This window comes from Myxine glutinosa, chromosome 2 (assembly GCF_964187855.1).
Source record: "Myxine glutinosa chromosome 2, kmMyxGlut1.1, whole genome shotgun sequence".
Taxonomy (NCBI): Eukaryota; Metazoa; Chordata; class Myxini; order Myxiniformes; family Myxinidae; genus Myxine; species Myxine glutinosa.
In genome coordinates, this window is record NC_136262.1 from 77,264,051 (window position 1) to 77,283,604 (window position 19,554).

Sequence of the window (19,554 nt, forward strand, 5' to 3'; positions counted from 1 at the left end):
ATATCTCGTAGGATTTTTTTCCATTACACTGGCCTGACAGGGATGATTGGGCAAGCTGAGAATTTTCCTCCATCTGGGAGGCAGGAAAAGCATGAAATTGTTTTTTTTTATTGGAAGATACATATGACTTGGCCTGTTAGGTCAGCATATAATCAGCCTTTTTTGCCTGTTCATTCTTTGTAGATTTGTTCCCCCCACCCCACCTTCCCGCCCCCCCAATACTGATTATTTCATTGCGCTTTGACATTTCAGTTTCTCCTTTTAATTAACAGCCAGACAATATTGGATGGCAGAAGGTAATACATCCTGGAGTGATCGCAAAATGGCTGTAAGCAATTCTAGGATGTTTATCAAAGCCTCGTGGCAAGCCTCCCCACTCACTCGTCTCACCCTCCCTCCATCTCCCTATGCTCTGGTACAGACTGTGAAAAAGATGTCACCTTTGTGCAGCCAAGCAAATACCAAAACAATGGCTGTCTGGTAAGGAGCCAGGAACGCGTAGATGCCAAGTGCGGTGTTTTCATGTCTTGGCCAGGAGAAGATCGAGGAAAAATGTATTCTGCATCTGGGCGTGTACGTTGTCCATCTTACTGCAAGGAAAATCGATTGCAGCTGTAATAAGTCTGATAAAAACCCGTCGCGTTGCAAAAATTGATGTACTAGTGGAGCCGAGGTCGGGCACGCGTGGTCGCAGGGAAAAGGAAAGGAAATAAAAAAAAGGAAGGGAAAATTAGTTGTGTAAACATCAACACTTTGTTATAGGAATGCATCTTTGAAGTGCTGGGTCGTTTCCCATCTTAAAAGAGAAATCACATCGCAACAGTCGGGAAGTCTTAAAATCAACATCGTGCTCCTGCGGTTCCAAAGAGGGAAAGGCGAGCGCGTCTGCTCGAGATTTTCATTCTGATTTTCATTATTTCCAAACACGTTTTTCAAACACAGGCCAAAGCAAACACCGACCGTCCGACTGTGTTCAGCGATGACTTGTTGCATAAGCGCGAACTGTTATCGCGAAATGGTCAGGTTGCATTTTCGTGATCGTATTCCACGTATCGGCCATTTCAACCTTCACCTTTATCGCGCATTCGCCATTTTAATCTTCATTTCATCCCGCATCCGCCATTTTAATCTCTCCTTTATCGGGCAGTCTGCAGCGAGCAACCATCTTGATAATCCTCCATACTTTCCATTTCAATTGCTGCATTTTCACTGCCGGGTGGATTCATCTAAACGGTCCATTTTTAAGGAGTTTAGTTCGGGAGTCAGGACGAGAAGACGTGAGGTCCGTCTAAAGATGGAAAACATGATGCCTGAGCACGTCCTCGAGGCAGATAAGAAAATGATGACTCCATTTGGAAAATTGATGCAAGCAGATGAGAGGGAATTGTCACAGGAAGCGTCTCACAAGACAACTGGCTTAAGGGTGATTGCTTCATCCGATGCTCATCATGCTCTCATCCCATGGGCTCATCGGCGGTGGAGAACCTCATGCCTCCAGCTATGACTCGATAATCGAGTCTCGATTCATAATCGAACGAATCGGACTCGGATGGGAGCAGCAACCATGTGTGGCCACGTCCTTCTCAATCTGTTGCGCCTGCCAAGGAAGGCCCGTTTTTAAGGACAGATAACAGCTTGTTACATACTCCACTGTGGTACTGTGATTTGCATAAACGTCGTCTGGGCAAAATAATTGGCATTAAAGTTTTTTATGGTTAATTGTACATCTCATTTGCATACATCACAAACGATTAATGAGGTAAAAAGTCCTTGTGAAAATCCTTGCCACTACTCGAGTATAGCATAGGGACAATTAAGAAATTGATGCGTTCTGCAAGAAGTTAAGTGGATTTTTTTTCACTGCAAAAACAGTGCAAAAACTGCACTGAAAAACACTGCAAAAAATCAAGCTTTGGACACTCCAAAAAAAATCCAAATGTGTGACGTCATAGGACGTTATGTACGTGGATCCCTTGGAGTCTGAAGGTCTTAGAGGTGCAAGTACTTACACATAGGAGAAGGAGTATAGCCTCCCTTGACATGGATTAAAGGACAGTAGAAGACAATTCTAATGAAAAACAATCGCACCCGTGTCCAAAGGGAGCAGATCAGTTTGGTATTTTTATTATGAAAATACCCCTAGAAACGAATGAAACCCATGAGAATTACCCTTTAGAATTACCCTTTATAACCCCTTAGAATTACTTTAGAACCCGTTAGAATTAACGGATTAAGAATTACTCTTTAGAGTTACTCTTTAGAACTACTCTTTAGAATTAAGAATTACTCTTTAGAACCCGTTAGAATTACACCTAATAATAATCCGGATTAAAATTCCGGCTTAATTCCGGATTAAAATCAAGACTCTCTGCTCACCTTCACTCCTTCATTCCTCTTTTCTCCCGCCTCTGGAACAAACTCCCTCACTCTTTTCAATCCCACTCCTCCCTCCAGGTCTTTAAAACGGCTGTTCACCACCATCTCTTATCTTCCCCAATCCAAAACCTTGATCTTTTCTACCCCCGCTAATTTCACCCCAAATCCACTTTTTGAGGTGCCGACTTCTTTCCTGGAAGTCCTTGATGTCCTTGCGTTTTATACCTATCCTGCCCCCCCCCCCAGGCCCTCTCCCTCCCACACATCTCCCGATGTCCCTGCTCTCAAATGTTGTGTTTGTGTGCTTCCTCCCCTTCTCTCCCCATCTTGTCGACCGCTCCCCTTTTTATATACTTTGTTTGCTTGTTTGTTTGATTTGTTTGTTTGATTAATGTTAGCTCTTTCACGAGCCTCGACTCTGTATACAAGAAAAGAAAAGAAAATCCTTTATAATTACCCCATCAAATTACCCTTTAGAACCCGCTAGAATTACTCTTTAGAATCCATTGGAATTACCCTTCATAACCCATTACAATTACCCTTTAGAACCCATTAGAATTACCATTTTGAACCCATTAGAACCCATTAGAATTATCCTTTAGAACCCATTACAATTACCCTTTAGAACCTTTTTGAATTACCCATTGGAATCCATTAAAATTACCCTTTGGAATCCATTACAATTACCCATTAGAACCCATTGCAATTATCCTTTAGAACCCATTACAATTACCCTTTAGAATTACCCTTTATAACCCATTAGAATTATCCATTGGAATCCATTAAAATTACTCTTTAAAACCCATTGGAATTAGCCTTTAGAATTACCCTTTAAAAATTTCTAGTAGCCGGATCCGCATCCGGATCTTCACCAAAATCGAATCATTTCATCCACGTCACATTGTCACATACACTACCTCTCTGCCAAATTTCGTCCGAATCTGTCCACCAAGTTTCGTCCGAATCCGTCCACCAAGTTTCGTCCGAATCCATCCACCAAGTTTCGTCCGAATCTGTCAACCAAGTTTAGTCCGATTCCGTCCACAACTTTTTGAGATATCATGTTCACAAACAAACAAACAGACAGACAGGGGTGAAAACATAACCTCCATCCACCATTGGTGGAGGCAATAATATATGACATTAAAATATATTTAAGACAGAAAGCACAGGACAGGAAGGTAAACTATATTTGGAGTGAGGAGAGCTACGGTAGTTAAAATGTAGTAAATACTCAACTCAAAAAAAAAAAAAAAAAAAAAAAAAAAAAACATTTCCTTCTCTGTTCTCATTCGTTTATTCATTCTTATTCGTTCGTTCGTTCTTCGACCACGTGTTTCTCCCCCATTTCCCCAGATAGTTTTCACTCATTAACCTTCAATGTTTACACTTTCCCCTCAAGTTATGTATTCCGTCATATTTTATAACACCTTTTTCTTCTTCTTCTTTAAAAGGCTGCTTTCGACTTGCTCACCAAATCAATTCATCCCAAAAAAAATATCCATCTCCTGTAGTGCCTTTTTTCTACATTCCCTAAACTCTCCTGCACTCCATCCTCCATCCAGCGTCCTTAAACGTATTTTTAACTCGAAGGTCACAAGAAACTCATTTTGCAATAAATGTTCGTTTCCCATAAATCGTACACTTTCAAAAATCCAATCTCACCCCTCCCCTCCAAATCTTCCCCATAACCCCTCCCCTCCAAATCTTCCCCATCACCCCTCCCCTCCAAATCTTCCCCATCACCCATCCCTTTCAAATCTCCCCCCTTGCCCCCTCCCTCCTAAACTACCCCCTCACCCCTCCCCGCCAAGACGCCCCCTCGCCCCTCCCCTCCTAGACTCCTGCCTCACCCCTCCCCTCCAAATCTCCCCCATATCCCATCCCTTTCAAATCCCTCCCCTTGTTCCTTCCCTCCCAAACTCCCCCCTCACCCCTCCCCTTCAAATCTCCCCACCCTCATTGCTTCTCAATTTCCCCCCTCTCACTCCCCCTCCTCAAAGCGTCCTCCCCGCTTCTTCCCCCTTCAAACTCTCACCTCCATCTCCCCCAACCTTCTGCCTCGCTCTTCCCCCTCCTCAAATAACACCTCATTGTGGCTCACCCAATCACCATCAAACCTTTTGTCCGCCCCATCCTTCCCTTTCTCCGAGCTATTCTGAAATCTCTGACACACCTTCAACAGCTCTCCCTACCTCTTCCACCTCTTCCACATCTTACCCTACCCCTCCTCCCCCCTGTTCTGTATCTGATGCTCCCCCTTCCTCTTCATTAACGGTATGGACCTCAAACATCCGGGGCCTTCGTTCAAACTTAACTGATCTCTCCATACAGGTTGCTTCTGTCAAACCAGACGTGATCTGCTTAACAGAAACTTTCCTCCTTTATGATGTCTCTGATTCCATAGTATCTCTCCCGGGCTACTCCCTCCTCCGGTATGATAGACCTGAGCCTCGTCCTGGAGGCGGGGTTGCTATCTTTATCAAAAACTCTCTTCCTCACTCGCCCTGCACTGCACTCTCTCCACCTCACCCCCAGGAATACCTCTGGCTACGGCTTCCACTTCGCTCCCACCTCTTGTTCATATGTGTGTTGTACCGTCCACCAAACAGTGATGACTCCATCTACATCTCGCTGTCTGATGATATGGACCAACTTCTATCTACTCATCCCAACTCTCTCTTCCTCATATGTGGTGATTTCAACTGTCATCATGCCAGTTGGCTGGGTGTGGGTACCTCTCTCACCAGCCATGGCTCCTCAGCAAAGGACTTCTGCGACTCACTGGGACTGACACAATCTGTCAATTTCCCGACCCGGATCTCAGTCAACGGAACATCTTCTCTTCTGGACTTGGTTATGACTAACTTCCCTGAAAATGTCTGCTGCTCTTCTTCTGCTCCGATCGGATCATCTGATCATGTCCTTGTTAAAGCGGACATCTCTCTGACCATCCTCAGGGAGCCTGCTCAGCGTCGACGAGTCTGGCATTTCACTCAGGCCAACTGGCACGGTCTTCAAGCAGCCATCAATCATCTGGACTGGTCTCCCATCTCTACCACCTCTGACATCAACTCATCCTGGGAATTCTTCCAAAGTAAATTGCTCTCTCTCATGCACAGATTCATCCCATCTCGTCTTCAGTTGTCATACCCTTCCTCCCGTCCATGGTACACGGAATCTTGTGGTGAGGCTGTTGCCCAGAAACAACTTGCCTTCGTCTCCTGGAAAGCAAATCCAACGGAAGGAAATCTCATTTCCTTTCACAAAGCCCGAAACAAGTGTGTGTCCACCCTCAGGAGAGCCAGGAAACAATATCTCTCCGTTCTCAAGACCGAACTCTCTTATCTGTCTCCCTCTTCCAAATCCTGGTGGCGTCTGGTCAAATCCGTTTCTGGTGTTTGTTCCCCCTCCATCCCCTCCCTCACCTCAAACGGCTACACGGCTGACTCCGCACGTGAAAAAGCTGAATGCCTCAACTCTGTGTTTGCCTCTAAATCTTGTGTCCCAAACCCATCCCTCTCTGTACCCACCATACCCAGTCGTACCCTGCTGCTCCTGGACTCCGTGTCCTTTCCTCCTGACAAGGTGGAAAAGTTTCTGTCAACCCTCGACTCTGATTCTGCAACTGGACCCGACGGCATCAGCCCACGGGTCCTAAAATCCTGCTCTGCTGCTCTATCTCACCCTCTCTCTGTTCTCTTCACCCTCTCTTTTGCTCAAGGTCAACTGCCATCTGCTTGGAAATCAGCCAACATCACCGCTTTGCACAAAAAAGGTGCAAAAACAGATCCTAGCAACTACAGACCAATCAGCCTTCTCCCAATTATCAGCAAAGTCATGGAATCCATCATTGCTTCTGATATGAAATCTTTCCTCTGCTCCAATGGCTTGATCTCTGATCATCAATTTGGTTTCAGACCAGGTCACTCTACTCTGGACATGCTGCTTCTGCTGTCTCAACAATGGATGGAGGTCCTAAATGCCAAACAGGAAATTAGAGCTGTCTCCCTCGACATATCACGTGCCTTCGACACGGTCTGGCACCCCGCTCTGCTCACCAAACTCTCCTCCTTTGGTATCCATGGAAGTCTCCACGCATGGCTGGCGGACTTCCTCTCTAGTCGTCGTCAACGTGTGGCCCTGAATGGGTTTCTCTCATCTCCTCTTCCTGTTCAGGCTGGAGTTCCCCAAGGCAGTGTTCTGGGCCCCGTGCTTTTTCTGGTCTTCATCAATGATCTCTCTGACTCTCTCGAAAATCCTCTCTATCTCTTTGCTGATGACTCCACTCTCTGCCGCTCCATTCCTCTTCCCTCAGATCGGCAGTCTGCTGCCTCCTCACTCTCTGAAGACCTGGACAAAATCACAGACTGGTCAAACAAGTGGAACATGTCTTTCAATCCTGACAAATCTCACACTCTTACTATGTCTCTCCGAAAAGATCGACTGGACAACCCTCCCATCTACTTTCTCAACAATCCTCTCCAAGAAGTTCTGTCGCTCAAGATTTTGGGTCTCACTATCTGCCATGATCTTTCTTGGGAAAACCACATTTCCAAGCTGGCCTCCAAAGCCAGTCGCCGACTGGGCATCCTCCGTCGTGCGAAGTCCTTCCTCGGCACACCTGAGCTCCTCACCACATACAAGGCTTTCATCCGCAGCTCAATGGAATACTGTTCTCCCCTATGGGCCGGTGCTCCTGCCTCACACCTAGCTCGGCTTCACGCTGTTGAAACCAAAGCTTTCAGAATTATTGGAATCTCCCGCGATGAAGCTATCTCTGAGGGCCTTTCACTCCCTCACCGCAGGCAGGTAGGTGGTCTTTCTGTCTTCTACCGACTCCTCTCCGGCCTTGCACCCCCAGCTCTCTCTGTGCTCTGTCCCCCAAATATTCCTACAGGTCGCACAAGATCTGCCAGCAACCCTCTGATGGTTAAACTGCCGAAATCTCGGCTCTCCGTTCACCTTCACTCTTTCATTCCTCTTTTCTCCCGCCTCTGGAACAAACTCCCTCACTCCCTTCAATCCCACTCCTCCCTCCAGGTCTTTAAAACAGCTGTTCACCACCATCTCTTATCTTCCCCCATCCAAAACCTTGATCTTTTCTACCCCCGCTAATTCACCCCAGATCCACCTTGTTTGAAATTCCAACTTCTTTCCTGGAAGTCCTGGCAGTGTCCATATGTTTTATACCTCTCCCACTGCCCCCTTCCCACGCCCCCCCCCCCCCCCCAAAGCCCTCGCCCTCTCTCAGATCTCTCGATGTCTCCATGTCTCTCGGTCCCTGCTCTCAAATGTTGTTTGTGTCCTTCCCCCTCTCTCCCCATCTTGTCTACCGCTCCCTATGTTATATGTTTTATGTGTCGGTTTGTCTTTCTGTGTGATTAATGTTCGCTCTTTCACGAGCCTCGATCTTGTATACAAAAAAAAAAAAAAAAAAAAAAAAAAAAATACATAGTGAGCTGCTTTCGTTTGTTACCCTCACCAGAGGAGAGGGTATTGCATTTGGGTTCGTTTGTCTGTTTAGGTCTATTGTTTTTTTCTCTGTCTGTTTGTCCACACATCATTTGCCAACATAGACTACAATTTTTACACGTTACCTTTTTTCAACCCAGTATCTCTAAAAAGTATGCACAATACAAATACGTCGATAAAGTATGTGCAGTACAACTATAATGTGAGTACGTCTATAAAATACGTACTATAAAACCACATAAAACAAGTCCGGGTGAGGGTGTGCAATCTTTGATTGCTCATTCTACTTTGTTACTTGCAAAATCGAAGATTTTTCAAGTATATTCGTCGGTTGCGTTTGTGGTTCTGTCTGTCCGTCTGTTTGTTTGTTTGTCACCGGCCTACAGGTCACAATTCTAAACCGATCGTCACGAAACATCTCTCTGACCATTCTCAGAGAGCCTCCTCAGCATCGACGAGTCTGGCATTTCACTCAGGCCAACTGGCACGGTCTTCAAGCAGCCATCAATCATCTGGACTGGTCTCCCATCTCTACCGCCTCTGACATCAACTAATCCTGGGAATTCTTTCAAAGTAAATTGCTCTCTCTCATGCACAGATTTGTCCCATCTCGTCTTCAGTTGTCATACCCTTCCTCCCGTCCATGGTGCACGGAATCTTGTGGTGAGGCTGTTGCCCTGAAACAACTTGCTTTCGTCGCCTGGAAAGCAAATCCAACGGAAGGAAATCTCATTTCCTTTCACAAAGCCCGAAACAAGTGTGTGTCCACCCTCAGGAGAGCCAGGAAACAATATCTCACCGTTCTCAAGACCGAACTCTCTTATCTGTCTCCCTCTTCCAAATCCTGGTGGCGTCTGGTCAAATCTGTTTCTGGTGTTTGTTCCCCCTCCATCCCCTCCCTCACCTCAAACGGCTTAACGGCTGACTCCGCACGTGAAAAAGCTGAATCCCTCAACTCTGTGTTTGCCGCTAAATCTTGAGTCCCAAACCCATGCCTCTCTGTACCCACCGTACCCAGCTGCTCCTGGACTCTGTGTCCTTTCCCCCTGACAAGGTGGAAAAGTTTCTGTCAACCCTCGACTCTGATTCTGCAACTGGTCCTGACGGCATCAGCCCACGGGTCCTAAAATCATGTTCTTCCGATCTTTCACTCCCTCTTTCTGTTCTCTTCACCCTCTCTTTTGCTCAAGGTCATCTGCCATCTGCTTGGAAATCAGCCAACATCACCGCTTTGCACAAAAAAGGTGCAAAAACAGATCCTAGCAACTACAGACCAATCAGCCTTCTCCCAATTATCAGCAAAGTCATGGAATCCATCATTGCTTCAGATATGAAATCTTTCCTCTTCTCCAATGGCTTGATCTCTGATCACCAATTTGGTTTCAGACCTGGTCACTCTACTCTGGACATGCTGCTTCTGCTTTCTCAACAATGGATGGAGGTCCTCAACGCCAAACAGGAAATTAGAGCTGTCTCCCTTGACATTTCACATGCCTTCGATACGGTCTGGCACCCTGCTCTGCTCACCAAACTCTCCTCCTTTGGTATCCATGGAAATCTCCACACATGGCTGGCAGACTTCCTCTCTGGTCGTAGTCAACGTGTGGCCCTGAATGGGTTTCTCTCATCTCCTCTGCCTGTTCAGGCTGGAGTTCCCCAAGGTAGTGTTCTGGGCCCTGTGCTTTTTCTGGTCTTCATCAATGATCTCTCTGACTCTCTTGAAAATCCTCTCTATCTCTTTGCTGACGACTCTACTCTCTGTCGCTCCATTCCTCATCCCTCAGATCGGCAGTCTGCAGCCTCCTCACTCTCTGCAGACCTGGACAAAATCACAGACTGGGCAAACAAATGGAACATGTCTTTCAATCCTGATAAATCTCACACTCTTACGATGTCTCTCCGAAAAGACCGACTGGACAACCCTCCCATCCACTTTCTGAATAATCCTCTCCAAGAAGTTCTGTCACTCAAGCTTTTGGGTCTCACTATTTGCCATGATCTTTCCTGGGAAAACCACATTTCAAATCTGGCCTCCAAAGCCAGTCGCCGACTGGGCATCCTCCGTCGTGCGAAGTCCTTCCTTGGCACACCTGAGCTCCTCACCACATACAAGGCTTTCATCCGCAGCTCTATGGAATACTGCTCTCCCCTCTGGTCTGGTGCTCCTGCCTCACACCTAGCTCGTCTTCACGCTGTTGAAACCAAAGCGTTCAGAATCATTGGAATCTCCCGCGATGAAGCTAACTCCAAGGGCCTTTCACTCACTCACCGCAGGCAGGTTGGTGGTCTTTCCGTCTTCTACCGACTCCTCTCTGGCCTTGCCCCCCCAGCTCTCTCTGGGCTCTGTCCCCCAAATATTCCTACAGGTCGCACAAGATCTGCCTGCAACCCTGTTATGGTTAAACTGCCAAAATCAAGACTTTCTGCTCACCTTCACTCCTTCATTCCTCTTTTCTCCCACCTGTGGAACAAACTCCCTCACTCTCTTCAATCCCACTCCACCCTCCAGGTCTTTAAAACAGCTGTTCACCACCATCTCTTATCCTCCCCCATCCAAAACCTTGATCTTTTCTACCCCCGCTAATTTCGGTCCCCTTGTGTTTTATACCTTCCCCCCCCCCCTCTTCCCACGCCTCCTCCCCCCAAGCCCTCTCCCTCCCACACTTCTCCCTGCTCTCAAATGTTGTGGTTGTGTGCTTCCCCTTCTCTCCCCATCTTGTCTTCCGCTCCCTCTTTTTGTATATTTTGTTTGTCTGGTTGATTTGTTTGTGAAATAAATGTTAGCACTTTCACGAGCCTCGATTCAGTATACAAAACTTCACCAAGTTGTATAGGTCGTCCAAATTGAGAAGCCTATTGTTTTTGGGGTCAAAAGGTCAACATAGGCCAAAGGTCACCAACTTTGCCGAATTTCTAAAATCCTCAATTTTCATCCGATTGACTTGAAATTTGAAGAGAACTTGCATATCTGGTCACTGAATGCAACCACAAAGTATATTTGAGGTCAACATAGGCCAAAAGGTCAACATAGACCAACTTTCTAAAATCCTCAATTTTCATCCAATTGACTTGAAATTTGAAGAGGACTTGCATATCTGGTCACTGAATTCAACCACCATGTATTTATGAGGTCAACATAGGTCAAAAGGTCAACATAGGCCATATTTCTAAAATCCTCAATTTTCATCGAATTGACTTGAAAATTGAACAGCATTTGCACATTGAGTCACCACATAGGGAAACTAACTATTTTTTAGGTCAAAAGGTCAAAGGCCAACTCAAGGTCAACCTTACAAAATCATCATTTTTCATCTGAAAAATCGTCACTTTTTTTCCTGTTGACTCGAGCTTTGATCAAGATTGTCAATTTTAATCTTTATGAAATGGACAATTTGCTTTATCAATGGAATTTTTTTTTGTTGGGGGTGGGGGCGGATTTTGCAAGTATCGTGCTCCGCATGACGTCTTCTTGTTTGTTTATTACCACACGCACATTAAGCAAAAGTGTGGTTAAGCAATATTGGATCACTTCGTCTGTCTTTTTTTTTCTTTTTTTCTATACAACATCGAGGCTCATGTAAGAGCTAACATCAATCACAAAAAAGACAAACTGACACATAAAACGAGATAAAGGGAGCAGGAGACAAGATGGGGAGAGAGAGGGAAGCACACAAGTACAACATTTGAAACCAGGGACATCGGGAGATCTGTGGGAGGGAGAGGGCTTGGGGAGAGGAGGCACGGGAATGGGGGGGGGGGGGGGGGGAAGGGGTGGGAGAGGTATAAAACACATGGACACTGCTAGGACTTCCAGGAAAGAATTTTGATTTTTCAGGAAAGAATTTTTTTTTTGATTTGTAAAAGAAAAATTAATTTGTTTACAAAATGGTATTCATTGGAATATGAATTGCATGATGAAGTTGTGGTTACAATAAGTCACACAAGTACTTCAAAACCCTACAACTGTTAAAGATGAACTATTAGTTAAACTAAATTTGAGTATCTCAGATATATGAGCATGCATCGAAGCAGGTTTACATTGAATGTTCTAATAATGATTGCAGATTTGCAGGGTTTGAGAAGTGCTATGGGCAGCAGCAGAGTGTGCAGCAGGTTAGTTGTTCGGGTGGGCGATTCGCAGTCGCTGACTTGTTCTTCTCGGGCAACAAGAGGATGCAGACTGCAGCCAGGCTGCAGTGGAATGCACTGTGTACATACGTGTAGTCCCAATTCTGGAAGTAAAAGCGAAGGGTGAAGGCGAGGATAAGGAAGCAGAGGCCAGGTGCGAGTTGATGAGTATAAACCCTTCTCTGAGGGGCAACTGCCCTTGTTTTCATCATTTTTCTTCCAAACTTGATGGAAAGCAGGGTAATAGCAGTGATGATGGGTCCAGCATAGACTCCGTATCCCCAGGTGTTCTCGTACGCCCGGACAGCGATGATCAGTGTCCCGGCCAAGATGGTTCCAAGCTGGGTTTGCTCTTGAAACTCTCCCACTGCTATAAGGGTGACCCAAATGGACAGTGAAATCCCAAAGGTGCTGAAATACTCCAGTAGCACCGAGCGCATGATGCAGATGGATATGAACCCAAGACCATCACACACGTGGTAGAACTGCATCAGAGCAAATACTTGTCATAAATATAGAGTAACATGAGGCAAGATGCACCTGCCATTAAGGACACAAACAACACACATGGAGAACTAATGTAACGTCTGTCTGTCCGCAAACACCAGTTTATGATCGAGGACCTACATTTCAATAGAATGTTATATTTTGAACTCTAATCAGAACATGAATCGAAAAACAAACCTGATGTTCAGCGGAACTTTGGCTCTGGATTTGTTGCGATCACACATGCGCTGATAGGTGTGAGATAATATTTTACTCTCTCTGTCTTTCAGTCAAATAAAATTGAAAATCATTCCAAACAGGGAATGTACTGTTTTAAGAGCATCATTAAGAACACAAACAACAGGCATGAATAACTAATGTAACATGATAAATAAGGTTGTGTAAAAGATGCTGCATAGACAGCGGTATACTTCCAAAAACTGTTTTTGTCTTAAACTCTTAAAACCTTTATTTTATTTCAATTGGATTATATATACTTGAACACTGTAGAACACAAGTCACCTTTTTGCCACTTTCAAAAACTTTTCATTTAGCAGTACTTGGACAAAATAGTACGTTATTTTACATCATCTCGACCAATCAAATTTGCTGCTCACAGACTCCACCCATGTCCTTTTTCTCAAGCCTACATGGGACAACGCATTCTGTGAACTCTCTAGTATATTTATATGCTTGTTACCCTGCGCTCGCGAAGTGAAATGCGGGGTTAAGCAATCGGCTGCATACGTGTGCCGTACGTGTGCCGTGTGCCGTACGTGTGCCGTGTCTGAATTTTAAACATTCATTTTCTCGGCAACCGTTGGTCCGATTGACATGAAATTTTACCGTAGGAGCGCCTCTGCCTGTAGATTTTTTTTTCTGATAATTATGACGTCTTTATTTCTGATAATTATGAATTAGTTATAGAAAAGAACTTTAAAGTTATGGAAAATTGCCTGCTCTAAATGAGTTACAACAGAGCGTTTCGTCACAAACGCAATATTAGAATGACTCAACCCACTTGCAGATGTCAAAAATATTATTTGAGTGAACTGTGAAAGTCTATGACAGCTGTGATTGCACGAAATTAAATACGAAGCATGCCTAACCAAATAAAAGGTTCTGCAACATCATTTAAACGATTATACTGAAGAGTTTTCTGCCCAGGATAGTTCGGTTATTTGCTCGGTGCCTATGTTTGGCTCGTATCAAGGCAATGTCGTATATTGTGAGCAGAACCTCAGCCCATCATACTTGGTTGTGTAAGTAAGCCGATGTGTCTTAATGCTTGGAGCATTCGCTCTGAGCCTGGGAGGTGGCGGTTAGAACCTCCACAAAGTCAAACCAAATACTTAAAAAAATTGTGAGTGCTGCTTCTTTGCTCGACGCTCAGCATTTAAAAGGATAGAGCATGGACAAACAATCATATTTTGGTAATAATGTCCATAGACTCGATTAATATCCACTAATGTAAAAGTCGAATTTGTTTTTTAGAAATTTTTACAAAACAATGAAAAATGAAATACAGATATATATCTAATTTGGATAACTATTTAACGCCCTGAGTATATATACTACTGAGTTCAAAAAGTATCCGACCTTTATTTTTCGTGCGTAAAAAAAAAGAAGCTAGGGAGGCGTTGATTGGTGCACGTATGTAGGCGATCCTAATGCGCACGCGTGAATTTTTTCCCACCTGCAGAAGCTGTCATTCGACGGCAGACCGCCGATGAGTGAGGACATGTAGGCGAGCGCCGTCGGATTTTCGTTTTTGACAAAATGACGGAAAAACTTGAACAACGCTACTGCTTCAAATTTTGTGTAAAGCTTGGCGATTCCCAAGTGGAAACGATCCGCAAGATTCAACACCGTTCATTCCATTATGAAGGAGGATTTGGGCTTCAGGAGAATCTCAGCGAAGTTCGTACCAAAGCTGCTAATGATTGAGCAGAAGCAACTCCGTTTGGAGATCGCACAGGACATGCTGGAGACTGTGAACAGCGATCCCAGCTTCCTCAACACAGTGATCACTGGCGATGAGTCCTGGGTTTATGGGTACGACCCAGAAACCAAGTTGCAGTCACCACAATGGAAGCATCCAACATCCCCGAAGCCAAAAAACACAAAATTTGAAGCAGTAGCGTTGTTCAAGTTTTTCCGTCATTTTGTCAAAAACGAAAATCCGACGGCGCTCGCTTACATGTCCTCACTCATCGGCGGTCTGCCGTCGAATGACACTTGACAGCTTCTGCAGGTGGGAAAAAATTCACGCGTGCGCATTAGGATCGCCTGCATACATGCACCAATCAACGCCTCCCTAGCTTCTTTTTTTTTATGCACGAAAAATAAAGGTCGGATACTTTTTGAGCACACTACGTATATATATATATATATATATATATATATATATATATATATATATATTGTTACGGACACGGCTTAAGATGTTGCTTGACCGAGCGGAATGGCCGCCGTGTTCGCACAGTTTACCCGATTACCCCCAACTCACCCGATTCCACTCGAACGTTGGCCGAATCGCGCTACGCTAAATCAATGATGGAAAGGACACAACGGCTGGGATAAATGAAACGACACAAGGGGTACAGTTCTCAAGACCTCCGGAGGAGGATATAATTGGTGGTGGAGAAAAGGGGTAGATTACAAGGTAAGAGGTAAAGCACAGAAGAGATAGGCACTTAGACACAATCTTATCTATCCCAGACAGACCACAGACAAACGGAACAAGACTGACTTACACAGGGATTGATGGCAGGGAAGGACAGGCAGTCGATAGCACAAGGTGCACGTTGGCTCAGGGGCAGAATCAAACACGGTCCGGTCCAGAGATGCGGGGAGGTATTGCAGCGCTCAGAGGTGGCGTCCTTCTCTCTCCAAGCTGAGGGCGCATCTGACGTCACCTCCCTCTTCCTGCGCATGCTCAGCGGGGAGTCACACGCCCTCGGCTCGTTGGCTCCGCCCCAGATGGGATTGGTCCGCCGCTTCTATTGGGTGCGGGGGGTTACCGGGCTCCGCCCTTGACGAGGAGCTGACAGCGAGCCCCTACTTGGTAACCCCGTCGAGCACATGCTCGATGGCGGCTCGTTGGAAAGGCATGGTGCACTCCCAACACCCCCCACCAACCAAGCCGGAGTGAGGACGCACACTCCCCGCGCCGCCGCCGCTGTTGTTGTTGTTGCTGTTGCTGTTGTTGTTGCTGAACCGTGAGGAAGAGCTGCGGGGATGTATTGGGAGGTCCTAAACTTCCTAACGGTGCCATACAATCACATTCTGGTGCAACGAAGAGTCACAATTAATGGAAACGAGTCCTTAACTGACATAGACTAAGAATAACTAGCAAGATGTCCTATAGTTGTCTACGTGAGATGCGGTGGACCTGGATGCGACATTTAATGGGAGAAATAGGGGAAGGTCAGGTCTACAGAGTGTTGTTTACAGAAAATGGGACTAGGGAATGGGGGATTGGGGATAGTTGGGAAGTATGGAGGAAATAGGGGAATATTTACAAGCGGATATGGATGGAGGCCAATCTCATATCCGCAACATTGCACCCTTCTCTACCTCGGGGTGTCCCGACCCGATAAATTTTTACCTACGTTAGTGTGGCACTCAGATGTAGTTCCCTCTACTATTAACTCAACCCTGAGTGCGACAGTTTTACAGATGTTCACAAATGAGTAAATATGTCCCCCTGCGACGTTGCACCCTTCTCCTAACAGAAACGCACCCACAGGATAACCGAATCGCGGAAAGAATCCTCAAATTAAACATACAGCCGGTAGGGAGCATCCTTTATACAAGACTACACTGATATTTACACTACGATCCAGGACCTGTTCTTTGAGGAACACATGCAGATGTTATGCATCGAGAGAGAGCACGCATGCCAACATCGATACACCAACCCACGAGTGCCCTGTGGCCCTACGGCCTTTAATAATGTGCAGAGCACCCCATCCAAGCACCAAAAGCACCACCCCATTCACACAGTCAGCACCATCCAGTGCACCAATAAAGTGTTCATAAAAAAATGCACAATTAAGTGTCCATGGTCACCGGTGGTGTCGCAGCCGGCCGAGGTTCTGCCGCTGGTCTTGCCTTCCTGGAGTGCACTTGGCCTTCTGGCTTCTTTAAAAATAAAGAAAGGCGCCAACCGCGTCCATTTCTGAATTGTGGCCGTCAGGGGGGCCAACTAAAAGTGGTTCACCTGCATGGCATAGGTGCCACGTTGACCCAGAGGTCCATCAACGGGTGGTGCTTGCCCGCAAAAGAACTGCGGTCCATGGTGGGCGGCCACAAAAATTGCGGTCCATATGGTGTATCGATCCAGGCAGCAAGCAGCGAAAGTACAGGCCCACAACTGCGGAGCCAGCACCTCTCTCTCCTCTCTCTCTGCCCCAAAGCCAGATCCTCGGAGGTGGGAGACAAAAAGAAGACAAGTGAGTAAGGTGGTAAGGGCGCAAAAGTGCATGCAATATAAGGTAATGCACACTCGGGGCACATGGGAACCAGGTGAGACAGGTGCGTTCCTACCGTACGCCCCCCCTCCCCCCACCAGGTAACCTACATTGCCCCTCCCTTACCCCTTACTGTATCCACAAAACACAACACTACCCATAAACATCTACTTTACACATCAACAACGTCCCTACTGTCTTCCCCGTTCCTCCCATAAACCAAATTCGTCTTCTCTCCCTCCTAACCAATCAAATTTGCCATTTCCAACTCTCATCAAAATTTGCCATCTCCAACTCAACATCAAAATTTGCCATCACAAATTCATCATCAGTCCCTCCTAAGGAGGGAGAGATGGAATCACCCCAATGTCTCATCCACGTCGTGATGCGTCTCACAAATCCACACAGCAATTCTCCTTTCCTGCAACATAGAACAAAGGAACACAGGTGTGGAGTCATCATCATCACCTCAGGTAAGTGGCTGCGTATGGTGCGACAGGTTCATCAATCCTAACTATTTCCTAAATGACTTTAACAACTTTACATTACCCGGGGTCTTTCCCTGCCAATCCATTGGCCAACTTACACTATGGGTTCTAAAAACCAATTCCCATTGTCCAAACTGTGGTGCTTCTCAATTTGGGGTCTCACTCCCCCGATTCATCACTCGGTGCCCTCGCACAATTTCTGGGCTGTGACGTGTAGCTCTCCCAGCAGGTCTACACACCTGCACACCTCCACCACTGTAGTTGCCACCCGAGCTTACCTGCTCCTCACCCTAACCTAACTAACTGGGGAAGGCCCTCTCGCACTCTCACCCCCTCAGTGCCCTCTCTGGCACGGGCTGCCCGATCCACACCCGGGATCCTCAGGCACCCACTGACACTAACGGCTCCCAGAGCCCACCTGTGGCCTCACCTGGCCGACATCCTCACAGTGGTGGAGTGCCCAAACCAACTACACACACTAACAGGCTACACGCCCAGCCATTTCCACAACACTAATGCACCCATCCACAATACCATTCTGCAACCGCACCACAAATGCCAATATCCAACCACAATTTACCTATACCCTCTACCTAACACTTACACTACCCGCCCCGGGTATTCGTGATGGGGGTCCACTCTTCCCCCATCCCCACCTTCGCACCATGCACACCACTCCGTACCACTTACTCCAACTCTCTCCACACCACTCATTCTCTGCTCCATATATTCCACACACCTGTACTTGCACACCTGTGCTCTCATACTTGGTGCCGCCTGCACCCTTCTCTCCCCCAAGCGCATTCGCGCTGATCCACAACACTCACCACTCATACACTGCTCCATACACCTGTCCAGTTCTCACACAGCAGCATCTCATCTAACTACTCCCCTCTGAAACTTGCGCTTCCCAGTCGTCCCTTTAAACTATTGCGCTCCCTCGTCATTATCATCCACTCTCTAATCTACCTGCGTCCCCACTACAGGTATCAGTCACTAACTAAACCTTAATGTTACCTAATGTCAATCTCCGCTAGATCCCTACACACAATATCCTAACACACCCGGGCTAGTTTTCACTGCCATCAACCCCATAACTAGTGCTCCTTTGCCCCACTTCATGGGAAGGGTGGCAGGGATGCCACCCTTACCCACCGGGCCCATCGCTCATCAATCCCCCAGTCCTCTGGCACTAATAAGCCCCCCTTATTCAGAGGTACTGGGTCCCGCCTCGGCATCTAAAGCCGAGGCAATCCACGGGGGCGCCTGCTCGCCGGTGTAAGGCCTTCTAGTTTCCCGGGGTCTGGCGGGGGGGGGGGGGGGGTGTCTGGGGTCGGCTAACCCGCTCCCCCCTGGGCGGAGTTAAGGACCTCAACCGCCGGGGATCATCCCGGCGCGTGGCTCGACAGTGCCGCGCCAGGTGACCCAGACGGTTGCAAGTATAGCACCTCACCTGATAAGGTGCTTGTCTCCGGAATTCCAAATTTTCCCCCCTGAAGGTCCGAATTGGATTACCCGCTCGTGGTCCACCGCGGGCCACCTCCGGGGCCGCCTGCCATGGTCCAGGTCCCGCCAGGCGCTGGTCCACCAGCCTCCGGACCATGCCCGCCAGGTCAGGACTCACGTCGGGGGCGGGCCCCCTAAGGGGTCCGCCCTCCATCGGGGGTCCCACCTGGCGGACCGCCATTGCGTGACACTCGCTCCCCCGGGCCAGGGGCCTCGCTGCTTCCCAGCGGGCCGCAGCGTCAGCCGCCTGGCTCAGAGTCTGCGGGCGCCACATGGCGAGCTGTTGCCGGAGCTCAATATCCGGGAGGGCCTGGATAAAATGGTCCAGCGCCAGGCTTTCCCAGGAATCCGCTGCCATGCTAGCATGTGCGATCCCCACTGCGCGGCGAATGTCGTGGGCAAGTTCCCCGATGGCTTCCTGGGGCTTGCGTTTTCGCAGCGCGAGCTGAGCTTTAACAAGCTCGCTCTGCTGTTCAACGCCGAATCGATTAATTAGGGCGTCGCGGAGGGCTGGCAGGGTGAGAGCACCCGGTGGTAATGCCGTCAGCACCTCCGCCGCCGCGCCGCGCAATGCGGCCACCAGGTGTACTCCACCTTCGTCCTCACCCCAACCGTTGCCC

The 19,554-nt window shown here is 47.3% G+C and overlaps 1 long non-coding RNA gene and 1 pseudogene across 2 annotated transcripts in view; both read right to left on the bottom strand.

Moving 5' to 3' along the window:
* Window positions 1–424: 424 nt before the first annotated feature.
* The window catches only part of LOC144891055 (uncharacterized), a 196,576-nt gene continuing 177,446 nt past the window's right edge, over window positions 425–19,554 (bottom strand). The window contains exon 3 of the long non-coding RNA XR_013622692.1: window positions 425–590. This is a non-coding gene — a long non-coding RNA (uncharacterized LOC144891055). The remainder of the gene's footprint in view (window positions 591–19,554) is intronic.
* The window catches only part of LOC137422713 (protein myomaker pseudogene), a 95,681-nt pseudogene continuing 87,698 nt past the window's right edge, over window positions 11,572–19,554 (bottom strand). The window contains exon 2 of the transcript XR_013622691.1: window positions 11,572–12,464. The product of XR_013622691.1 is annotated as a protein myomaker pseudogene (transcript). The remainder of the gene's footprint in view (window positions 12,465–19,554) is intronic.